Below are 23,552 nucleotides of genomic sequence, written 5' to 3' on the forward strand. Positions count from 1 at the left end.
CAAAGGTCAACTGTACATGCTATTATACTTACTTATTCTGGAATTTATTCTCAAATATTCTTTTTCTGCTATGCTGGGATTTGAACTTGGGGTCTTATAAATACGAGGTAAGTGCCTCAGAATAGGTCAGAATTTTGTTTTATTATTTTAAATAAAGTGGAGGAAGAAGCCAAGGTAGAAAAGTGTGATGGGGGGGGGGGGGAGGAAGTAGGTAGGATATATGTTTCCTATAAAGTATTTTTTTCCCTTTGAAATGTTCAAGGTAAAAGCAGTCATATGCCACTCATTCGGGATTTCCTTTGCTGCATTTCCTGGTTCTGAACAACTTGAATGTATATATATTTGAATGTGTAAGAGTCCATCGAGTGAGGCTAATGAAAAGATGAAGTAGAAGAGGAAGTAGGGCTGCCATAGTGTGGACTTAAAAGCCGAAGAGTCAGTTGAGTCAGTAGTTCCCTGAGAAGTTTTTCCATGCCATGTTCTCCTTCCTTAGGCATTCTGGGCAGGAGAGGCAAGGATTTTCTTGTTGTTAAATTACTTATGCATCATGAGTTTAGTTCTTCTTCAGTTTCTGGCTAAGTTTAATGGAGTAATAATTAAAGAAAATTCTACCTTGAGTTATTTTGCTTTAATACATTTTTTTTCTAATGAGACTCAGACTTTAAGATTTTCAAGTGGTTGTAGGAACAGTTGTGGCAGTAGTCAGTTATAACCATGAATGGTAGTAGTAGCTTGTTATAAACACTTGTATGTACCAAGTACCAGGAATAAAGCTTAGGATAATTTAAGGTATTAAAACCAGAGAATAATATGTCTTAAACTTTAGAGATGAAGAAACAAAAAGAGCTGAAGTTGTCCTGGTACTCAAAATTACAATAGTAAGCAGTTGTTGTGAACTAACATTTATTTACTACTCTGTGAATAATTCAAATATTATCTTATTTAGCTCTTACCAAAATTACTATGGGTTAGGTATGTTTGCTTCATCTGTTTCTGAATCCTGGGCATTCTAAACCACATCAATTTTTATTTATTTTCTTATTTTTGTATTTAGGAGAAAGAAGAAACACTAAGATTATATTTACTTACCATATATGTGTGTGTGTGTGTGTGTGTGTGTGTGTGTGTGTGTGTGTGTGTGTGTGTGTATAAACCATTCAAATTCGAAAATACTTGAGTATGAAATTAAATACGTATATCTTTAAGCCAAAATAAAGAACTATCATCTTGCTACCTTATGAATAGAGAGAAAAAACTAGAAAAAAAACTAGAGAAAAAAATGCCAATTTCATACAGGAAGCACTAGTAGCAAAGTTGAGACACAGAGGACGAGTCTGTCTGGTCTGGAATTTGCAGACATCTGAATTAGTCTTGAGTGATGAGTGAGAATATCATACTTTCTTTGTAGCTTTCCAGTGCAAAGCACCAGCCAAAAAGGCTTAACAGGAAAAAGTAGTCAGATGGTCTAGCTCTACGATTGTAAGTACCTATAAGCTTGCAAACCACATGAATATCCAAAACAAAACTTGAAAATGCATTTCAGGCAATCTCTGTAGCCAAGCACTTAGCATCTTTAAATGCAGTTTTTCTTGCTAGGAAAAGTATTGCCTTAATAATTGACTCAAGTCTCTACTTCCTCTTGCCTTGGAACGTCAACTAGCTAGATATCTGCCTTGGTCTTTTATATAATGGACAGTTTCTAAGAGAAGGTTATCCCTATGTTGACAAAGTTACTTCTTTACAAATATTTAATGCCACAAACAAGGACAGTTTGAGAAACTAAATAATGGTGTTTGGGTGTAATTTTAGTCATGCCTTACCACTTTATGACCCAATTCCCTGGCTAACATTTTCTCAGGCAGTTATTTCCTGTGCATTTCCTGAGGTTTCCACAACTAGGCTTTTTTTTTTTTTCTTTTTTTCTTTTTTAAGAGTATGGTAGTAAAAATAAAAGGGCTTTTAAGGAATCTAAAGTTTAATCATTAGGATTGTGGCCAATGAGTGCATTTCCTGCTATCTTTGAGAATATAGAAAGTAGAATTCCTTCTTAATTCTTGCAAAAACAAACATCTTGGCAATACTTTTTTCCCCCTCTCTAGACCGATAAGAAAAAGATTCAGCAGACCATAGTGCCGCAGGAAAAGTTGTGCTTTCAGAGAAACAAAACAGGAAGCAAGCCACGAAAACCAATCTTGATTTCCTCAAATTGAGAAACGTGTTTAGATGGAAGGTTCTCTTATCATAACAATGAGGCCTGTAGATGATCAGACTTTTGAACATTCCCTGACAAAAGATATTTGGAAACCATATTATTTATTTTCGTGCAAATCTTTGGGTGGAAAGGCATAGATCTTCAGAGGGAGGCTGGTTTCTAATGAAGAACAGTTTTGAGCACAGGAAAGATAAAACAGCCCAACATTTCAAACTTACCTTTGTTGTTTAAAGTTTGGGACCTGAGTGAGATATTTATGAAAATGAGCATCACAACCTGCATATCTTGGTGCATTTGTGAAGATGTAGGATGGCAACTTTTCCTTTCCTGTGGATTTTGTCCTTTCTCACCATCTTTCTTAAGAAAAGTTAGATCAAATTTAATCCAGCTTATGGTGCCATGAAACGTCCCCAAGAAACTTATTGAAACTGCTAAGTGATTACTTCTGCTTGACTTGTGATTGGTCCTGTCTGAAAACAGACCAAGTATTGTATAGCATTTCTGTGACAAGGTTTGTTTAATTAAAAAAAAAAGAAGAAGAAAAGCAACAATAAAAACAAAAAAAAAAAACATTTTTTCCCCTAAAGTTGGCTGTTAATGTAGGAAGAATTTTAAAAAAGGTCAGCCTTATGAAATCTAAAACTTTATCCTTTGGCCCCTTTTTATGGAATCCTAAAAAAATAATAATAATACCTGCTACAGCAAAGATAATATCTGCTGTTTATTGGCCATTGTTGACCACTTAACCAAATTCCTCTTGAGAAAACACCGTTCTTTTCTCTCAATGCTGGTAATTTTGAGTGGCATTTACAGCAGCCAGCAATATGAGAGAGGGGCACATTATCTTAGCTTAGACCAATATGATTTTATTTATTTGTTAGATTTACAGTGGTTGGCACAATGAGTAGTATGTAAAAGGAATTTAACATAGATTTGTTCATTTGAGGATCAAGGAAAGTGAGTGTTCTCTTCTAGTAATATTTTAGCAACAAAAGAGAGCAGACCTACAACATTAACTTAGTAAGAATGGATGTAGAAGGTGGGCACTGGTGGCTCATGCCTGTAATTCTAGCTACTCTGGAGGCTGAGATCTGAGAATCATGATTGGAAGCCAACCAGGGCAGGAAAATCCTTGAGACTCTTATTGCCTATCAAGATGTACTCAGAAAAAGTGGGAAGTACTGTTGTAGTTCAAGTGATAATGCATGCTATCCTTGAACCCAAAGAGCCTCAGAGACAGTACCCTAGCCCAGAGTTCAAGTACAAGATCAACAAAAATAAATAAATGAATAAAAGAATAGACATAGAAAATACTATCCTATAGTGCTTTCATTCACACAATTATAGGTCCTATTTATCTTGCAGTGGTTGATTTGTACAATGGCCTTCTCTAGTAAACAACCCTGTATTTATTTCTCCTTTTTCATTTACCTCTCATATCTGGCTATCTTCTGGTCCCCAGACATCTCTTATTTTTTCTATACTAAAGAGCATTTATTCCTATATTCTAGAAGCACCTAATATACTTTTCCAGCTTCCATCTCCCAAATCTGCTGTGGGCCATAACCTGGAAAAGCCTATTCTAAATTATTAGTGTTGAATGAAAACATAATCAAGCACAAAAAAAAAAAAACTACAAACATCTGAACTGTGATTAGTCTCATAAAAGTCAATGAAACTTTCCTAGTATAAATTTTTACATTGGCTTCTGGAATGAAAGGTCATTGAAATTGAATAGGTAAGTTGTTTCCCTGAGTAATGTTTGGTGAGAAAAATAATGCTAATAGATTTTGTCTAATTTCATTGAAAATACAACTTGTTCCAAGACTAGAGTCATAAGACTGCAGGAAGTTAGTAAATCTACAATTGTCTGAAATTCTCAGGTTACTGTAGGGAAATTAACTGTGTAAGAACTTGTAATCCTATTAATATGGACCATCTGATAGTTTATATTCATGAAGTAATTACCAACAGAAATTATATTATTTTATATTGTTCATTTATTTTTCATTAAATGAATTAGATCCTAGTATACTTCCTGTCATGAGGAACGGATCAATTGGGTAATTAAGCAATGTTCTCAAGTTGTCTTCTTTCTTGGAAATGTCTTATAATGTTCCATGAAAATAATGCTAGTTTGGTGATGATTTAGCACAAAGATTCATCTACTTGTTTTAGGAGCCCCCTTTCCTTTTTTTTTTTTTTTGTCAATCTTGAGGCTTGAACTCTGAGCCTGGGTGCTGTCTCTCAGCTCTTCAGCTCAAGGCAAGCAATCTACCACTTGAGCCACAGCGCTACCTCCAGTTTTCTGGTGGTTAATTGGAGATAAGAGTCTCACAGACTTTCCTGCCGGGGATGGCTTTATACTGGCATCCTCAGATCTCAGCCTCCTGAGTAGCCACTGGCACCAGGCCTGGAGCTCCCTTTCTTTGTAGAAATAGTCTGCTCCATTTCCACGGTGCTGGAGTATTGTGTGAGATTTGAGGCACCAAATGACACATCAGGTACTAGGCAAGAAATGTAGGCTATTATGTCAAACCTAATGACTACAAACTCACTTTACAGTGAGACTGAAATAATATCAGCATCTTTAAGGTAGGTTTGCCTTCATCAGGGTGCAACTCACAGAAGAGAAGTTAAGAGAGATACATTTCCCCAGAATTTCAAGTGTAAGTTTAGGAACTCAAGTTCAATGATAATAGATCATGTTGGGGAGAATAACACTTCACTGAAAATTTTCAATTGGACTTTGGGGAAAGTCCGATTGAAATATTTGCTTGGGTGTTTTTCTTTAGTTTTCTTCCTTTGACAATCTAAATCTCTTGAATTAACCCAACACATTGGTTAGTGTTTTATATCCAACAGTATTAAGAGATTGCCTTTAGGAAGGAGACTGCTTCTCTGGGGGGAAAAGTGGCTGTGTTCTGAATTCCAGATAATACCAAGCAAGGAGACATAGGGGCAAAGGTTAGTGAGGCAGAGTAACTAAAGTTGGATAATGCACAAGATAGCAATGACAACACCTCTGCAACAATAGGCTGAGTATGCTTAAACAAGGAACTAGAACAAGATGGTGAATTACAAGTGGATGGAAGAAACTAGACACTTTACATTCACATCACATCTTTATCCCACCAGAGATGATCTGTGACAACGTTTCTCCAAGACCTATTCATCTTTCCAGATTGAAGACTTTACAAAACTTAGGTAAACTGAAAGATAGTTTGCTGCAGGTTTCACCATTAGCAAGAAACTTGTATGATGATAACAATCGTGAGATTCATAAATAATATTTACAATTATACTTTTATTTTCTTATATACTTATAAATCTGGCATTGTTATATGGTGGATTTTTTAACGTGTGATTTTGCAAAACAAAAAGACAAACCTTTTATATAACTTAAAAAATAGGTGCCACTGGCTCACACCTGTAATCCTAGCTATTCAGGAGGCTGAGATGTGAGGATCATGGTTCAAAGCCAGCCGAGACAGGAAAGTCCATGAGACTCTTCTCTCCAGTTAACCATCAGAAAAATGGGAAGTGGTGCTGTGGCTCAAGTGGTAGAATGTAAACCTTGAGCTGAAGTGTTGAGAGACAGTACCCAGGCTGAGAGTTCAAGCCTCACAATTGACAAACAAAAGATGATGCCTTTTTGTTACCTATATATGTAACTCTTTGTCAATCCATCCATCCATTCATCCTGTTAGCTAAGTCCATTGGTGAAAATGAACTAATTTATTGAATAAAATATACTGTTATTCCCCCCAAATCCAGCTAGTGAGTATTCATAAGGTGGAAAAAGACATTCTTAAACCCATATCAAGTATGTCCAGGGGAAAATCACTGGCAGCACAAAGTCATTACATTACAATGAATCATGGGGTGGCCTCCAAATCCAAGAGAAGTATTTTTTTTTCATTTAACAGATGCAAAAAGTAAAATAATAATCATTATGATGATGATAAATTTTATTTTTTAAATTATTTACTCCCTCTACTGGTGAATTTTTGATATGATAGTAGAATAAAACAAAATTATGTGTATATGTCAAAATCTCAAAATAAAACTAATATTATTTATAGTTATATTAATTTGTGGATTTTATGATTTTATGTTCTGAATATTACCTTATATTTGGCCTCATGATTTCAGAAATTCTGTGGTAGTAAATTTCTGTTCAGTTCTGTAAGAAAGATATATCTATATTTGTATTAATATATATTTCATCTATGATACAACACTAATAAGATCATCTGCTTCATTTCAAAATTAATATTCTTCTTTATGTGAATATATGCATGTCTAATTCTTTCATATGACATCATTTAGATCAAAGGATACTGAGATAAGAATTTGAGTAAAGATGTAGGTTTCTAATGTATTTAAGGAGAGCAATTAGAACTTGAAAAGATATACTATGGAAAAGAAAATAATTGGGACAGGGACATAAATTGTATCTGGACATATGGATGACAGTACACCTTTAGGGACTGTCCAGATTAACAGCACAGGAACCATCTAATTGTTGTAAGGAAAAGTTTAAGGTTGATGTCATCCTTAAACTTTAAGGGAGGGACTCCAAATGTGATTTCAGAAGGGGCCCATGTTCTGTCAAGTTAGTCTCCATGTCAATGGTGAGAGCATTGTGCCCAAGAATGTTTTATAGTTTAACCTTGTGATTTTATTTTGCCTTTTGAAACAGGAATTGCTATATATCCTAGACAGGTCTTGAAACCAAGGTCCTTTGGCCTCAGGTTCTCAAATGTCTGGCTGTGTGATGTGTTGATATATGTTTTTGAACATTGATCAAGTAACGAAAGATAAGAGAGGATAAATGTTGAATACTTACTTTTTTCTCTAATGATTATGGAAGCTAAAGTTTGTTATGTGTGTTTATACATACATGATGTTTGGATGGATTGATGGATGGATGGATGGATGATTGGATCTCATGTATATGGCTTGGAAGGATGGATGGATGGATGGATGGATGGATGGATGGATGGATGGATGGATGATTGGATCTCATGTATATGGTGTGGATTGATGGATGGATGATTGGATCTTATATCTATGGCTTACAAAGCTTCCTGGTAGAGATAAGAGTTGAAAATTGATCATCTTTTTTTTTAATTTAATTTTATTTTTTTTGTGAACATACTGTACAGAGGAGTTACAATTACATGGGCAGAATAATGTGTACATTTCTTATCAAGCATTGTAGCCTCCTCCTTTGTTTACCCTTCACATCCCTTCCCAGCCTCCCCCCCACCCCCCCAATCCTCTCTCCCTTCCCCCCGCACCAACGTTGTAAAGCTCGTTTTTGACATGACAACTTGTACTTCTCATTGTTGCAACAGGTCCACCTGTATCCTTAAACGACTTGTGAAAATTGATCATTTTTGTATGAGAAACTTGCAAAAATTATTTTATTGTACCTTCCTATGTTTAAAATGTAAGAATAATGTGTCTCATTTGTGCTAAATGTCATACATGCAGTAAAGTCATATATGCAGTCTCTGGACAAAATTCCCTTCCAAGTTAATGTAACCCCACCAAAATTCCAGCTTTATGATTTTTCCTTTCTCATGGCCCAGTTCCAACTACAATCTAAGATTGCTTTATGAGTAGGTATTGTTACATTGTAACCATTCCCAATATAAATTTCAGGCAAATCTTCAGTTAATTCATGTAGATTTGCTGCCAGGTGTGAAGAACTAGAAATCTGGATAAAAATTCACAAAAAACTATAAGACAACAGCTATAAAAATATGGGTTGGAAAACAGAGAGATGTAAAGTGGGTAAATGATTTTTCATTCCTATTTTGTGAATACTAATGCTGTAATATTAAAGGAAGAATTTTAGTTTACTTCTTACATGCTGGATGATGGAATCATGGAAATTTGCAATCGGTTTTTTGCTTTCATTTGTGGTTTTGGTCTTAGAAAAAATATTAACTTAATGTAAATTAATTAAAATATATACATTTTATTAGTTTTTAATTACAATAACTTTGGCTTAATTTTACATATGAGGGGGGATTAGAATTCTTCACATCAAAGATAGCAAAAGTTTAATCAATTAACAAAAGAAGGAATAGTAGTTATGTGTATAATTCAGGATGTGGTTTCCCAAGATTTTTGAAAGCTTAGATTTGAACCAAGTAGACTTGGATTTGAATGATACTGACCTTCCATTTCCTATCTATGTTTACCTTTGGACAGTTAATTAGTTATAAAGGGTTGATGGTGTTTGAATGATATGGTAAGCATAAAATGTCTGACTGACAAACAGTAATGTTCAATTACCATTAAAAAAAGAATGTCAACTTCATTAGCAAATTAAATCAAATGACATAAAAGATTATCCAGATATGCATTATTTCCTAAGACAAATTTATTTTTCACTGACAGTACTGGTAATTGTATAATAGACAAGGTAGGCTTAAATATGAGACTCTCCATTCTTTCTGACATAAGAAAACTATATGTTTCTTTAGCCAAAACACCAAACATTATATTGATCATCATCTGTCCCCATGGAACTAAATCCTGTGCACTGGGAAATAACTTGCTCCAGGAACATAAAGTGCTTGTCGATTTCTACATATTTCAGGACAGGGGATGTCTTCCTGTCCACTTAAGACAGACACTTGTTCATGTCCTGGAAAGGATGGAATTTCCTCTTACCTTGGGACAACTAATCTTTATGTTGTTAACATTCATTGAAATTTTCAGATGGGTTTAGAAACAAGTGAATACTATTAGGAATATTAATACTGTCATGATGGTCAACTGCTTTACACTGGCAATAGTTTTCCTTTTTTCTTTTGGAAACAATATAATACAACAGGTTGTATTCTTAATTAGCATGTGGGTGGGGAACGTACTCTAAATGTTATTCTGAAAGTGAGTATGGGTAAGGCTTCTTCAGAATCCTGTTAGAATAAAGGGTACTGCCACAGTAACAGAACCCACTCTGTTTACCCAGCTGTTTCTACATCCTGTTCTACTTACCTCAGCATTTCAAAGCACAAGATAATGGTCCTCCTTCAAAAACAATGAGGTATGAAAGAGTCTGATACATTCCCCAACTTCTTTATTACGAGATTACTTTCAATGAGATTGAAGGTTATATAATAGAGCAATCAGATTTAAAATATTTTATCTCTCTAGCGGTATAATGTATACATAGATAACCAATGAATCATCTCTTTTCACAAATAAAATATATACAATAATGATTCAGGATGCTAAGCGGACTCTTCATTCTTGGAGGTCATTATCCTATAGGTGAAGGCATTTGTTAGAAGCAGATTTTAAAAGATCTTTAAATTGTTGTATGACTGTTCATGTTGGTAGTGAGTCATTACTGACTCTCTTACGCTGCAGCCAGCCCAGCAGGGTCCAACTGGCCGGATGGTTCTTACTGATCCTGCCTCACAGATAACTCTAAGTCTAGTCCCATCTGATCAAAAATCAGCGGTTCAAATCATTTTTCTTAAGTATATTCAAAAGTAAGATAATGGCTCATCCTATTAAAACCCATTATATTCTTTATATGGGCTATATAGAATAAAAGCTGAATCTAAAATTCTAAAAATGAAGCAAAACAAAAGCAACAAACAACTACAACAAAAAGCAGGATTAGGTTTTCAAACAATTGCAGTGATGAGAATTTCTTTTAATCTACATATTTTCTTTTAGATCTTTGATAAGGCCACTACCAATAATGTTGTAAGGTAAATCATCCCAGAAGCCACATTTTAAAATATAGAATATTAGAGTCTTTATTATACAGTTAGGCTGCAGGCTGCCAGTTGTTACAAAGGCCTGCACAGCACGCAAATAAATACACATAACCCAGCTAGGAAATATGCTAACGAGGAAAGAAATAACAAAACAATACCAGCAAGCCAGTTCAGCTCCAATGGAGAGCTGAATTGGGACTCCATGATGACTGCAGAAGAGCCAGGAGGCAGGACACAGGACACGATCACAGAGACACACGTGGCATGGAGTCCAGGCAATTAGGCTGATCCAGGCATAAATAGCTCGGCGCAGGGGGTATATCTTCAGGAAATTCCCAGTCCCAGGCACTAGACTGACAGATTCAATAACCTATCAGCCAAATGCCTGCCCCTGCCTCCAGGGGTGGGGGCATGCCTATTACCTTAGAGGCAGGTGACTGGAGGGGCGGGGTGGGGGGGGGCAGGCGGATTTCCTTCCCCCAGCATGAAGAGAAGATGCCAGACCCTACCATCCACCATGTGGCCAATATGGAGCCGGCCAGATCTGACCTTACTTCAATAACAATGGTGGAATGTATAGCTCAGAATGTACAGCTCTAAAAGAGAAAGATTTTGATATTTTTACCATAAAAATATAAGAAATATTTGAGAAAGCATATATGTTTCACCTGACTTAAACATTATGTAAGTTTTTTATATGTTGAAGCATTGGAATCTCATCAATGCATACAGGTTTTGTGTTTTAATTGATCAATTAAAATAGAATTTTAATGATAAAAATAAAAACATCCTGATGAATGATGCTCACTTAGTTAGAAACCATATCACTAAAGGTTTCCAAAGTAAAACCCAATGCAGTCTGCTTTACCAATGCAACTCTGGTTTGCAATGAGTATAGGAAGAGTGATATGTCTTTCCCTTTTTCTTTTTCCTTTTTTTTTTTTTCAGTGCAAGATAACAAGATAGAGAATCTGAATAGACTGAGTAGGCCCACATCGAAGGGGGTCCTATGCTTTCTAAACTCAGGTTCAAACTTCCCAAACATGGAAACCACAGAAAGTTAATGATAATTGAGATCATATGTTCCTTATCAAAGCTTCCTCAAGAAAAGCTGCTTCAGGGAAAATTCATAAATATGTGTTTTGACCACAGTCTACCAATCCCCTTCCGCACTGGAGCCTCCAGCTAATTTGTTGACTTAATTACCCAAGGCACAGGAAGGTTAAACAGAGTGATAATCTGATTTTCTCTGATTGCTGATCACTGCAGAAAATGGCCTATAGGATGCAAAAATAAACCTAGAACCCCAGGCTATGTTCAAGGGAGAGGTGAAGCAATTACCCAGATCATTCAGGCAAAGTTGACTGTTTACAGTGACCAAATTATCTGGGTAAGTACTAAAGCTACACTTTGTCTACCAGAACAGCACTTTTAATCATAGAATCAGGCCTAATTAAATGGATTATTCCTTATATTTGTGTTGAGTGTGAACTACTTACACTTAATAGACAAAATTACAAGGGAAAGAGTCTATTATAATATCCTATAAAATGTCTTCTGAAATGATAGCAATGATGAATATCATTTTGCACATATAAAGAGTGAGTTTATTTTTAAGAATTAGGAAATGAGACCATGAAATGAAAATGATATTTAGGGAAACAGACATGCTGTGGTTGCCTCTAACTGGAAAACCTTTTGAAATGTGAGGTTAGAGTTGAAGCCATTTTGTGGGAAATGAAAACTGAATTGTTTATGAATGGAAAATTCTGTCACACCTGGTCAATTACAAATATCTCTTTCTACAATTTCTGATTAGGAGAAAGGGAAAAATCATAATACAGAGAGCTACAGTCTTAATGTTGTTTTGTATTTTCTTCATTCTTTTAAATAATACCAAGTATTAAAAGAGTATTTATTATTTAAAAGAGCATTCCAGGTATTATTTAAAAGAGTGAAGAAAATAAATAATAATTAATATTATTTAATTTATTCAGGTCAAGTAAAAATTGAAATTAAATACTTTGCATACTATTTATAAGCATGTATTTTCCATTAGATGATAACTTGTGTTCCTTCTTACTTAAAGATGTCAAAGTGGAATCATTTGTGTGTGCATATGTGCATGTACATGCGTGTATATGCATGTGTGTGTGTACGTGTGTGCATATGTATGTCCTGGGGCTTGAATTCAGATCCTCAAGCTCTTTCTCAGCCTTTTCACTTACTTCTGCTGCTCAACCACTTAAGCAAGGCCTCTAGTTTTAGCTTTTTGCTGGTGGCTTTGATATAAGAGTCTCTCCATTTGCTGTCCAGACTGCCCACATACCATGATCCTCACGTATCTTAAGTAGCTAGGCATGATTCACTAACAACTAGCTTCATCATTTTCACTTTACTGTGTTAAACTACCCATTGCTGTGACAAATTTCTTGAGAAAACAAATTAGGGGAAGAAAATTGAACCTCAGTCATGGTTCCAGTTTCAGACCATGGTCACTGACTACATTGCTGTGAGCTTGTTGTGAGGCAAAACATCAGGGCGGGGAGAGGAAACTGAGGAACAAGCTTTCTCACCTCATGGTGGCCAGGAAGTGAAGAGACAAAGAAAATGGCAAAACCAGCTTCTTCTCCTTTTTCTTCCATCTGGGCTTTCAGCTAACTGAAGGGTGCCGCCCTCCTGCAGTGCGAATTTAACTCCTTTCATTTTTCACCTCTGAAAATGGCCTCGCAAAACAATCAAAAGTGTCCTTTACTAACCTCTCAGGAGTCTCTGAATCCAACCCAGTTAGCAATCTAGTATAACTATTGCATTAACTCACATAATATAATTATTAGTCATATTAAACTACATAATTTATGACAAAAATCTTCAAAACTATATCATAAAACAAAATCATTTCCAGATTTTACTACAATAAAATTTTGTGCTGTGATTTTGATTACTATAATGTTAAAGTTAGACTATACACGCACCCAAGACAGCCTTTAAAGAAGAACAAGTTGGAAGACTTATGCTTAGTCATTTCAAAACTCTCTACAATGTTATATCAAGCAATTCTCAAGACTGTACAGTTGTAGCAAATGAGTTAGCATGTGAGTCAAAGTATAGGTTCAGAGCTCAGAACTAAAACTACATGCAGTAAATTAATTTTTATCAAGGGTTCAAGTACCATCCCATGAAAAAAAATAGGCTTTTCAATAAATGCAGCTAGAAAAACTACCTGTTCACACCTGAAAGAATTTAGTAAGTCTCTTACACCATATTAAAACTTGCCTTGAAGACCGAAGCTCAAATGCAAGATCTAAAACAATATAACTTTTAGAAGAAAACATACAGTGAGTGTCTGAAATTTACTATTACATAATCAAATTTAGATGAGACATCATAAGAGCATGAAAGAAAAGCAGGCAATAATAGTATCAGGAGAGATGATGGTGCATACTTTTCATAGGCAGGACTTCTTTACAAGGTAAAGAAGCCAGATACAAAGTAAGTCTTTATTTGAAAAACAAGACCAAAAAAGCTGGTAATGGTGTTCAAATGGTAGAGTGCCTGCCTAGCAAGCAAGCATAAGGCTCTGAGTTCAAACCCCAGTCATGCCACAAAGAAAATCCTTACAGTTTGATAATGAAAAGAATAATAACCCAATTTAAAAACCAGCTTAAGGTTTGAGTGGGCACATCTCCAAAGAAGATATACAAATGTCTTCTCCAAAAAAGATATACTAATGTATGAAAAGATACTCAGCATCATTAGTCAAAAGAAAAGCATATATCAAAATCATGAGATGAAGTGAGAATGGTTATAGTAATAAAGGCAAACTATCCCCAGTGTTGGTGATGATGTAAAGTAATCTGAACCTTCATAGATTACATTGGGAACATGAGGTGGTGCACCTGCTTAAGTAAACATTTTTAGCAGTTCCTCAAAAGCTAAACATACAGATTTCATAGGACCCAATAATTTTATACCCAAAACCTTCCATGTGTATAGCAGCATTTTTCAAAATAGACAAAAAGTATACACACAAAATACAGTGTACTCAGAAAGCCATAAAAAATCAATGCATTTTGGATGAACCTTGATAACATGCTGAATGAAAGGAACCACCATTTCACTATATGAAATTTTCAGTCTAGGCAAATGTTTAAGAGACAGAAGGAAGGAAAAAAATAACCAATGTACTGTTAAGAGAAAGAAATAGTGACTGTTAGTGGGTATGGAATTTGATGTTTGTGTGACTAAAATGTTTTGACATTACATAGTGATAATGACTATAAAAGTTTCTAAATCTACCCAAACTCACTAGATTTCAGCTATAAAATACAAATTTCAGGGCCAGGTATGATGGTACATGTAATCCTAGTAAGATGGTGAGCATCACAATTAGAAGCTAGGCCAGGCAATGAGTTGGTGAAACCTCCATCTCAACCACAAGCGAAGCATGGTGGTACACATGTGTTTATCCCATCCATATGGAAAGAAAAGGATTAAGGTCAGATGCTGGCCCTAGGCTAAAAACACAGACCTTGTAAAAACAAAAACAAAACAAGAAAACAGAAAACAAAAGCAACCAAAGACTGGGTTATAGGTGCAATGGTACAGTTCTTGTCTACCATGCTAAAGACTCTGATTCAAACTCCAGTATAAAAACCAAACCAAACAAAACATTAGTTTTATAGTATTTGCATAATGTTTAAAAACACATACGCCAAGGGCCTGCATATCAGAAAAAAATGGCATTTATTCCTCTATTAGTCATTTTATTCTGCCACCACAATAAAGTAGTAAGTAGAAGCAGTTCAAGTGAGTCAAATATTTGCAGTCAGTTTTATACAGTTCATTCATTAATGTCTTTGGAATTCTTTTTTAGTATCCTATATCTTATTCTGTCTCTAAAAATTATAGTGCTTCTTCTTTCTAAATTTGCATGCAATTTGAAAATAAAAGACTCCCATGGGCTATAACTCGAATTTGTGTAGACCTGCTGGCACCATTTAAAAAAAGGGGAGAGGGAATTTTGAAAAGCAGAGAAGATGCTCTTATTTCCCAGGTCCACAAAGAGGCCAAGGCAAGCCCTATTATTAGAGCTGGCGAGACTAGATTCAACATATGATTAATGACCCAAATAGAGGCAAAATTTCAGCCTGAATTGTACCTGGGGTGTGGGTCAGAGTGCTTTTTTTTGCCTTAAAGATTGTTAGTGGCTTGTAATTTGTCCCTGCTACAATGGACTTTCTTTTAAGCTGCAGTGAGGGTTGTTTTTTTAAGTATTGGTGATAATTCCTATTTGAAGCATGTGACTGACAGAATATCAAGCCAGGATTTTTTTAAGATATAAATAAAAATAAAAACATGATTCAACAACATTCTTCAAAAGAAATATGGAAGGACCACTTCTAGTTTGTTTGATCTTTGTCCTGTTACAGCTCTTCAGTCTTTCACTGTTTTTCCATATATATCCTTGAGAGAGAGAGAGAAAGAGAGAGAGAGAGAGAGAGAGAGAGAGAGAGAGAGAGAGAGAGAGGAAAGAGAGAGAGAGAGAGAGAGAGGTATTTCAAGGCATGGTGATGGTTTAAAAATATCTTGCCTTTCCTCAAGGTCTTTAAAAATATCTATGATCCACTAAGCAACCAATTACTGTACATGCCAAATACATGTTTTCACAGTTATTTTTAGGGTCCAGGTTCAGTCACTTCACATCCTGTCCATTCAACAGGACAGACAGCCGTGGAGGGTAGCTAATGAGTAGGTAACCAAATGACAATGTCTCCTCACTTCTGACTTTGCTTCCACAGCCCAAGTGTCTGCCTGAGCGTCTCCGCTGTGGCGTCAAGCAGTCCCCTGCAGTATGCAGACAATTTAAATTATTACAAGGCAATGTTGCAAGTATGAACCCTGGCACAGAATAAAGTAATTACATTCAATTAGTAGTCCCCAAAGTGATGGTCCGGTACTGAGGACTTTTAGATGTTCCTTTTGTGGACTTAAAGAAGCCAGGTAATGAGGGAAACTTCAAAGTGTAAGGACCTAAACGACTGCTTCATTAGTGAAAACTAGACCAGAAAACATGGGAAAAGAGAAAAAAAGTACAAGATCCACAATTTTCTTTTGTTATAGAAATTCAGAGAATACTCTCCATTCCCCAAATAAAAACAACTAGATGCCCAAAGATGACAAAGATCTTGCAAAGGAAAAGTTCACTAGAGTCATGTTGTCTTTTATTGGGAGTATTTTGGAGAAAGTCTATTTAATTTGATGCCAGAGTTCCTTTCCGTGTGACTTAACATTTTAACAAAAACAACATTCTTGTTACAAGAGTGAAAAATGAATTTAAATAGAATTCTATTAAATCAAATAAATAGTCCTTAAATCCCATGACACCTCCCACCAACTTCTTCCTCTGAAGAACAATTTCACGCTTAAATACAGCCAGGGAAATTCTCAACAGTGAGAAAATACAGGAGCAAAGAGAAACACTGTTGACTGAAACATTGTGTTTTATATTTTTAACAATTTACGAATGTGTTTAATATGTGCTATTTACTATATGAAGAAAATTGCATCACTCCTTTGTGGAAAAACACAAATGGGCTAATTGATAAATACAATGAGGACAATGATTGAATTTATATTTTACTTATTACACCAAAGTACATTTCAGGTGGGAAAAATCAAACTAGCAACTACAAGGGAAAACTTTAAAAATTATTTTTACAATATTCTTTAAAATATATGATGATAAACTGCTCCCTATATGTACAGTTCAGCTTAGCCGTGGATTGCCTTGTTATTTTCTTACTAGGTTCTTTCTGAGATAAGGGGGAAAAAATCACCAGTTTAGAGTTAGCAATGCCTAGTGCATGTGTGTCCACAGGCTGTACCAGGCAGGGTAAACAAGCAATACCAAGCAGCCCAGATCAGTAGCAAAGGGACAGTGTTGCTTGGGAGGTGGTATGGTGGCATGTTTGCAGATTCTCCTCTGGATTCAACAAGTTTCTCATTTGCAGAAGGCATTTACAACCAGTTTGCAATGACAAAGGTGGGACTTTGTCAGGGGTTCTTACTCTTATTTTTCATGTAAAAATAAATTTCGGATAAGTACTGCCCTGCTTCTAAGGCTCTGAATCCAGGCTTAGAGTCATCGTGTCCTATGGGAATTTGCTGTGCCGAGCTATAAGCTTGTCATTTTGGAGCATCAGCTAGGCCAGTAGGAATGGACTGGGACCTCATTTCACACTGATGATAATACCTCACATGTTGCCCAGCTATGTGAACTCCCTCTTTCTTATTGCCAGAGTTTTTAATTTTTAAGTGCAAATATGTAGATTTTCTCTTCCCTCGTACCAGAAGATAAAAAATAATGCCTTTTGCCATTCATTCTAGAATTTTAAAGTTAAAAAATTGATGGTACGAACCAAAATTTTATTTTTGAACATGACGATAGAAAATATAGACTCAAGATCAGAACATCATACCTTCCAAATGTAGATAAGGGCTGTTGATTCTAAGAGTTTTGATCAATACCATCAAAAATCTTTTCAATTGACATTCTGTAAATTTTATTGACTGTCCCCATCAGTATCAGTACCTGCCTAAGGAGAATTACATTCCTGGTTCTGTGTGAGAAGGGTTGTATAAAGCAAAATGAAATGTTTGTCCTTATTTTGTTTTAAATTACAAACTGATGTTCTCAAAACTGGATTTTCTTTCTCTCAAAATTAAAATTTTTTGTTATTGTCTTGGATTTAATGAAGTATTGCTAGCTGAAGCCAGTCTGACATGGGAAGAGATATCAGATTGATGAGAGGTATGCAGCCTGATTAAAACCAAACCCTGAACCCTTTTAAAGAACAATAAAGCATATTTTACATTTTATATATATATGATAAACCATTTGAAGATGATGCACCTGAAATTCTAGCTACTTGGAAGACTGAGACAGAGCCATCACATTGAAATCCAGCAAGGGAGGACAGACTCAAAACAGAAGATGCTTCAGCTCTTCTTAGGCAGAACCTTTGTGGTTCACAGAAGACTGGAAAATGCAGAAAACTCTCACTCACACATCCATATGTAAATCAAAGGCAATAAAATGTTAAATGATACTAAACTTGTATGTGTGCCAAAATGAAAATACTTTATATATTTTTTTCTACAGAAAAAAAATGAAACCAATGAGAAGAAAATGAACTTTGTTCTTCTAGTTGATATCCTGGAGCTTCAGGTCTCTCTACTTGCTTTCTTCCTATAAAGGGTAGATCCTGGTGCTTTCCCTCTTGAGAAGAGAAGCCTGGACCCCTATTTCCTTCATCATTTCCTAGAGTATCTGGGATGACACACAGGTGTCCCCAAGAATATGATTCTGGATTTCCTGCTAATCTTAATGATCTTCTATGCTTCCAGGATTCCAGTTGATGAGAGAAGGAACTATGATCTTTTCACACCATGGATTGTGGAGCGATTCACATTTAGTGTGGGTAAAACAAAGGCGAAAGTGCCATGGAATCTATGAGAGGATTCAGTAAATTATTAAGAGAAATCCAGAAAGCAGAAGTAATGGCACTAGGAGTCTGAAAGGATTTAAAGAAGGATTTGCATCCGGACTTTTAAGGGTAGGAGAACTACAAAATAACTAGATGTAGAGAGTGAGTTCTTATTCTAGGGCTGAGACAGACAGTGCCTAAGGAAGAACGTTACTTCCTCTGCTTCAGGACTAGAGTCTAGACTTCTTCAAGACATGGGTGTCTGGATTGGATGATGATGTTTTCTGAGGGCACCTTGGCTTCAACTTAAAGCGTGTATCCCCAACCTGGGGTCCCAGGAAAACAAGCTAATCACTACTCACTGGGAATGTACTCACAGAAGGTACTCATACCAAGAATTCCTTATTTCTGTTGGAGCAAGATATAGATGCCTTGAACAAGGAAGAGAAGTCTTTTTGTCTGGCAGTAGTCACACCATCAGCTTGCTTCTTTCTCTGACAGCATTGTGCCAGGGGGCAAAGAGAAATGTTTTCAGCAATCTGCCTCAGGGAGAAGAAGAGTAGTTTTTGAGCAAAAGGGCATCAAATCTGTAACTGAAACAGTAGATAGATATACAGACAGACAGACAGATAGGTATGCTTAAAGGACTGCAGTGTATGTGTGCATGTGCATGTGGGCACACACTCGTGCAATTAACTTACCTTCAGATTGTAAAGTATCATAATAAAGATTTTCTGTGGCAAATTGAAAACATGTTTTCTAATGAATCCATCAAGGCAAGGCTTTTATATCTTTAACATCTTTTGTGTATTCAGTATCACACTGTACATTTTACTTACAAATTCGAATCATTTTGTTGACTTGGAGTGGTAGAGAAGAATGTGACTTTTTTAATGTTTTTATTGTAAAAATACTGTACAGAGGGGTTACAGTTACATGAGCAAGGTAATGAGTACATTTCCTATCAAGCATTGTTATCTCCTTTGTTTTTCTCCTACCATCCTTTTCCTCCTCACCTCCCCAACTCCCCCCCCCCAAGTTGTATAGTTCATTTTCAGCATAGTGTCTTATACATCTCATTGTTACAATGGGTCAACCTGTACCCTTATTTCAGCATTTTGTTATTTCTCTTCCCTTCCCCAAATTATAAAAATTTATATACAGGATGCAGGGCACTGGAATCAAATACAGTGAAAACAGGGGTTATACCATGGGGGAAGATCATACAAAAGAAACAAAAAATCACATGGTACATTATAAATATGTTAAAAACAACAAGAAGAAAGAAAAGACCACTTGCGTCCCTATCTTGGGGTTCATTTCACTTACCATCATCTTATATGGTCATCTGTACATAGCTTTTGACCTTTCGTTTTGATAATTATGTGTATTTTGCTTAAATTATACCTGTATCTTACTCCTACCACCTTGAATTTTCCTTGCACCTATCCCTAATTACCCAGTGTTGGACTAATGTTCTCTTTCTGTCTCTTTGTCTCTTTCTGTCTCTCTCTGTCTTTTTTTCTCTCTCTCTCTCTCTCCCCCTGTGTGTGTGTGTGTGTGTGTGTGTGTGTGTGTGTGTGTGTGTGTGTGTGTGTGTGTGTGTGTATAATTGGATCCATGTACTGAAAAAAATGCTTGGAGCAGGAAAGGTCTGAGTATAGCTTCTAGATCTTTCACTTCACTTTTGTTTAATACTAAGAATATTACCTAATTTTTGTTCTTCATGATTTTTGCACTATGGAGAAGATTGTAAAATACATTCACTAAAATACACACACACACACACACACACACACACACACACACATATGTATGGACTTTAGGGATGGAATGCAATTATGGATGAATGACTACCAACCTTAGAAAATTAATTTCTCAGAAGTACTAAATTCAAATTCTACAAATAAAATAAAATAATCAGATTTGGTTTCTGTTTCACTAGACTGTGTTATAGACTAAACCTGTTTTACTGTCTCATTTATTTGATAGATGGTGTGACAACTTATTGAGCAGATAAATTGTTCTTAGTGATCTAATCACAGCGCAATCATCTTACTGTATTTCTGCTGCTCCTAATTTGAAACAGATTGAGGCCCTTGTCCACATGGTTTCCTGTATGTACTATGCCAGTCAGCCACTCCTGTGCCCTTCAGATTCTGTCTGTGTTAGACTCTTGGAGACAACAGCATGCTTATGTCACAAGCCACATCTGTCATGGCAGGATTTGTGGTTCTCCTCAGGTTAATGACATCTGATGGAGGCACCAGGTCTCCATCCCTTCAAAGCAAGAGTCAAAGCAAGAGTCCGGGTACCAGTTTAGGAAAAAGGTGCTTCAAAGATCAAAACCAGGCCTTTGACAGTGACAGGCGGACTCATGAATTGGAAATGACACTTTCAAATCTCTTCTAAACAAGGAAATAGCCCCTAGCTAGAGGAAAGGGAACATGCTGTATTGCCAGTCCCAATTAGAGAGGCAGAGTTTGTAAGGTAACCATGTTCACTGGATGTTTTTATGTAATTTTGTACAGAACATTTGAAAATAAAGAACAGCCAGGATATGAATTCACAAACAGATATACAACTTCAGATCAAATAATAGCACAGATAAATGACTTCTCTTAGGCTTTGAAGAAATATACACGCACACACATACACACATTTACTCTGGGTTGGTTCAATAATTATAATTTCTTGTTGGAGTAACTAGTAAGGCAGGAATTTGGGGGCTTAAGTTCAGGATTGGTAATGTTAACAATTATAATCATTTCATTCTTACAACATTTATAGATCCTCTGAGGAGATTAAAAACTTCACAGGCTGTACAGCTACTGGGTGACAGAAAGTTCACATCCTGGTGGGACTCATTCCTGTACCATACCTTTTCTTCATTCCTGTACCTCAAAACCAGTAGCTCCCAAGCTTTTGGAAAACTCTTGAATATGGTAGGCCCTGCTGTCATTGTATAATCACCGTCACAGAGTGTTACTGGGAAATTAAATGAGGTGAAACATAAAACTTCTCAGAACGTTTACTGATGCAAAACCCATTTTGACTGAATCCAGCCAGAGTGTGCATCTTTTTAGGGAGTCTAATCTACTGACAGAAAGGATAGCAGCCGAGATCCAGTGGCTCACACTTGTAATCCTTGCTACTCAGGAGGCTGAGATCTGAAGATCATGGTTCACAGCCAGTCTGGACAGAAATGTCCCCAGGAGTCTCTTATTTCCAATTAACCACTCAAAACCACTCAAAAACCAAAAGTGGTGCTATGGCTCAAGTGGTAGAGTGCTAGCCTTGATCAAGCCTTGAGGCTCAGGGACAGTGTTCTGGCCCTGAATTCAAGTTCCACAATTGGCAAAAAAAAATCTATCTTTTAAACTACAGTTTATACCACCGTGAACATTAAATTAAGAGTATAATTAGGAAATTTCATTGTTTCTATACTATGTCCATAATCACACAAAATTCAACTACTTTCTTAACTGTATCAAACATATTGGTGTTATATTTACACCCCTTCCTTCATAAAAAAATTGAGTGTGAAATCCCTACTATTGCCCTTTCAGACAGAAAATAATGTGGCACATATTTATATATGTGTATATATAATTTGTGTATTGGTGTACATGTGAACATGTATACAAGTGTGCATATGTATACGTGTGTATACATATGCATATTTATATATGTATTCTGTTTAAGACTGAATAAAAGAAAAACAATTTTGTGAGGAAAAATAAATTTATACACAATGAAGAGCAAAAAATTAAAAAGGCAAATAACTTATGAGGTAAAACTAGTATGGTTAATATATAATCATTTGCCATGGAGTCCTGTGTTAATACTAATCTGTGCCACAGATTACAATTTTAAAAAATGCAAGTAAAGCAAGAAAGATATGTTTACATTAATTCTTTTTTCATTCAAAATTATATACAAAAACTTTCTAGGAAATAATAGATGTCACTGAAGTATTATAAATTCCTAAAGAAATACAAAAACAAGTGCCCTTGTGTTAAAGTCTAATGTATTCAAACAAAACACATCTTTACATTATATTAAAAGCCTTGAGAAAGTTATATTTTATATCCACAGACAACAAATGTAATTTCTTTCTGTGTTTTCCTTCACTTTCTTTTTGTCTTTCTTTCTTCCTTTCTTCATCTCTTTTTCTTCCTTTTTCCTTCCTTCCTTTTCTTTTCTTCCCTCCCTCCCTCCTTCCCTCCCTCCCTTCTTTCCTTCCTTTCTTCTTTCTCCCTAAGGTAGTGTTTAAACCTAAGGTCACATAATCTTGCTTCATGTTCTAGTTCTACAATTTGACCCATTCCTCCAGTCTAGTATTTTGCTGATAATTTTAGAAATGGAATCTTCTAGATTTTTCTGCTTGGGCTGTTTTTAAACTACAGTCCTCAAGGTGTCAGCATCCTGAGTACCTAAGTTTACAGGAATGAGCCACAAGTAACCTGCTGATGTTGTTGCTGTTCTTTCTCTTCCTTTCATAGTACTAGAGGTGGAACTCACAGCCTCATGATTGGTTGGCACTCTAACCCTTGCGCCATTCCTTCAGCCCTAATGTAGTTAAGTGGAACAGTACTTTTTACCGTGGTTTGAATGGCAAACAATTACAGTGAATTAATGAAACAGTTGTGATAATGATGCTTTATACAAACTACAGAGGCAACCCAAGGAAACACTTGGATCTGCCTGAAGGATCAAAGAAATCACTGGCCAGTTAATATTTAAGTCATTCTTAAAAGTGGATAGATTGCCTAACAGAACTGTCTGAGATTACAAGCAAAAGAGAAAAGTAAATACAAACAAAATGCATAGGTGTAGAAAGAAAGGAATGTTAAGAGATTCACAGTCATTTTCATTTTTCAATTATTTTAATTTTGTACAAACACAAAAAGCTTCCAGTGAAATGGAAAAAAAAAGTGGTAAGTATCTGGAACCACTGGAAAAATGACTATTTGATTTTTTTTCAAATTTTTTATTGTGATTAAGTGGCTATATAATTTCTCAAATTTCACAGTATTGTGGGATAGTGATGCTTAGTTAAAATCGCAAACACATCTAACTTTCCTGGAGCAAATT

The sequence above is a fragment of the Dipodomys spectabilis genome, unplaced genomic scaffold (genome assembly GCF_019054845.1).
Source record: "Dipodomys spectabilis isolate Male_0828 unplaced genomic scaffold, ASM1905484v1 ptg000207l, whole genome shotgun sequence".
Lineage (NCBI taxonomy): Eukaryota > Metazoa > Chordata > Mammalia > Rodentia > Heteromyidae > Dipodomys > Dipodomys spectabilis.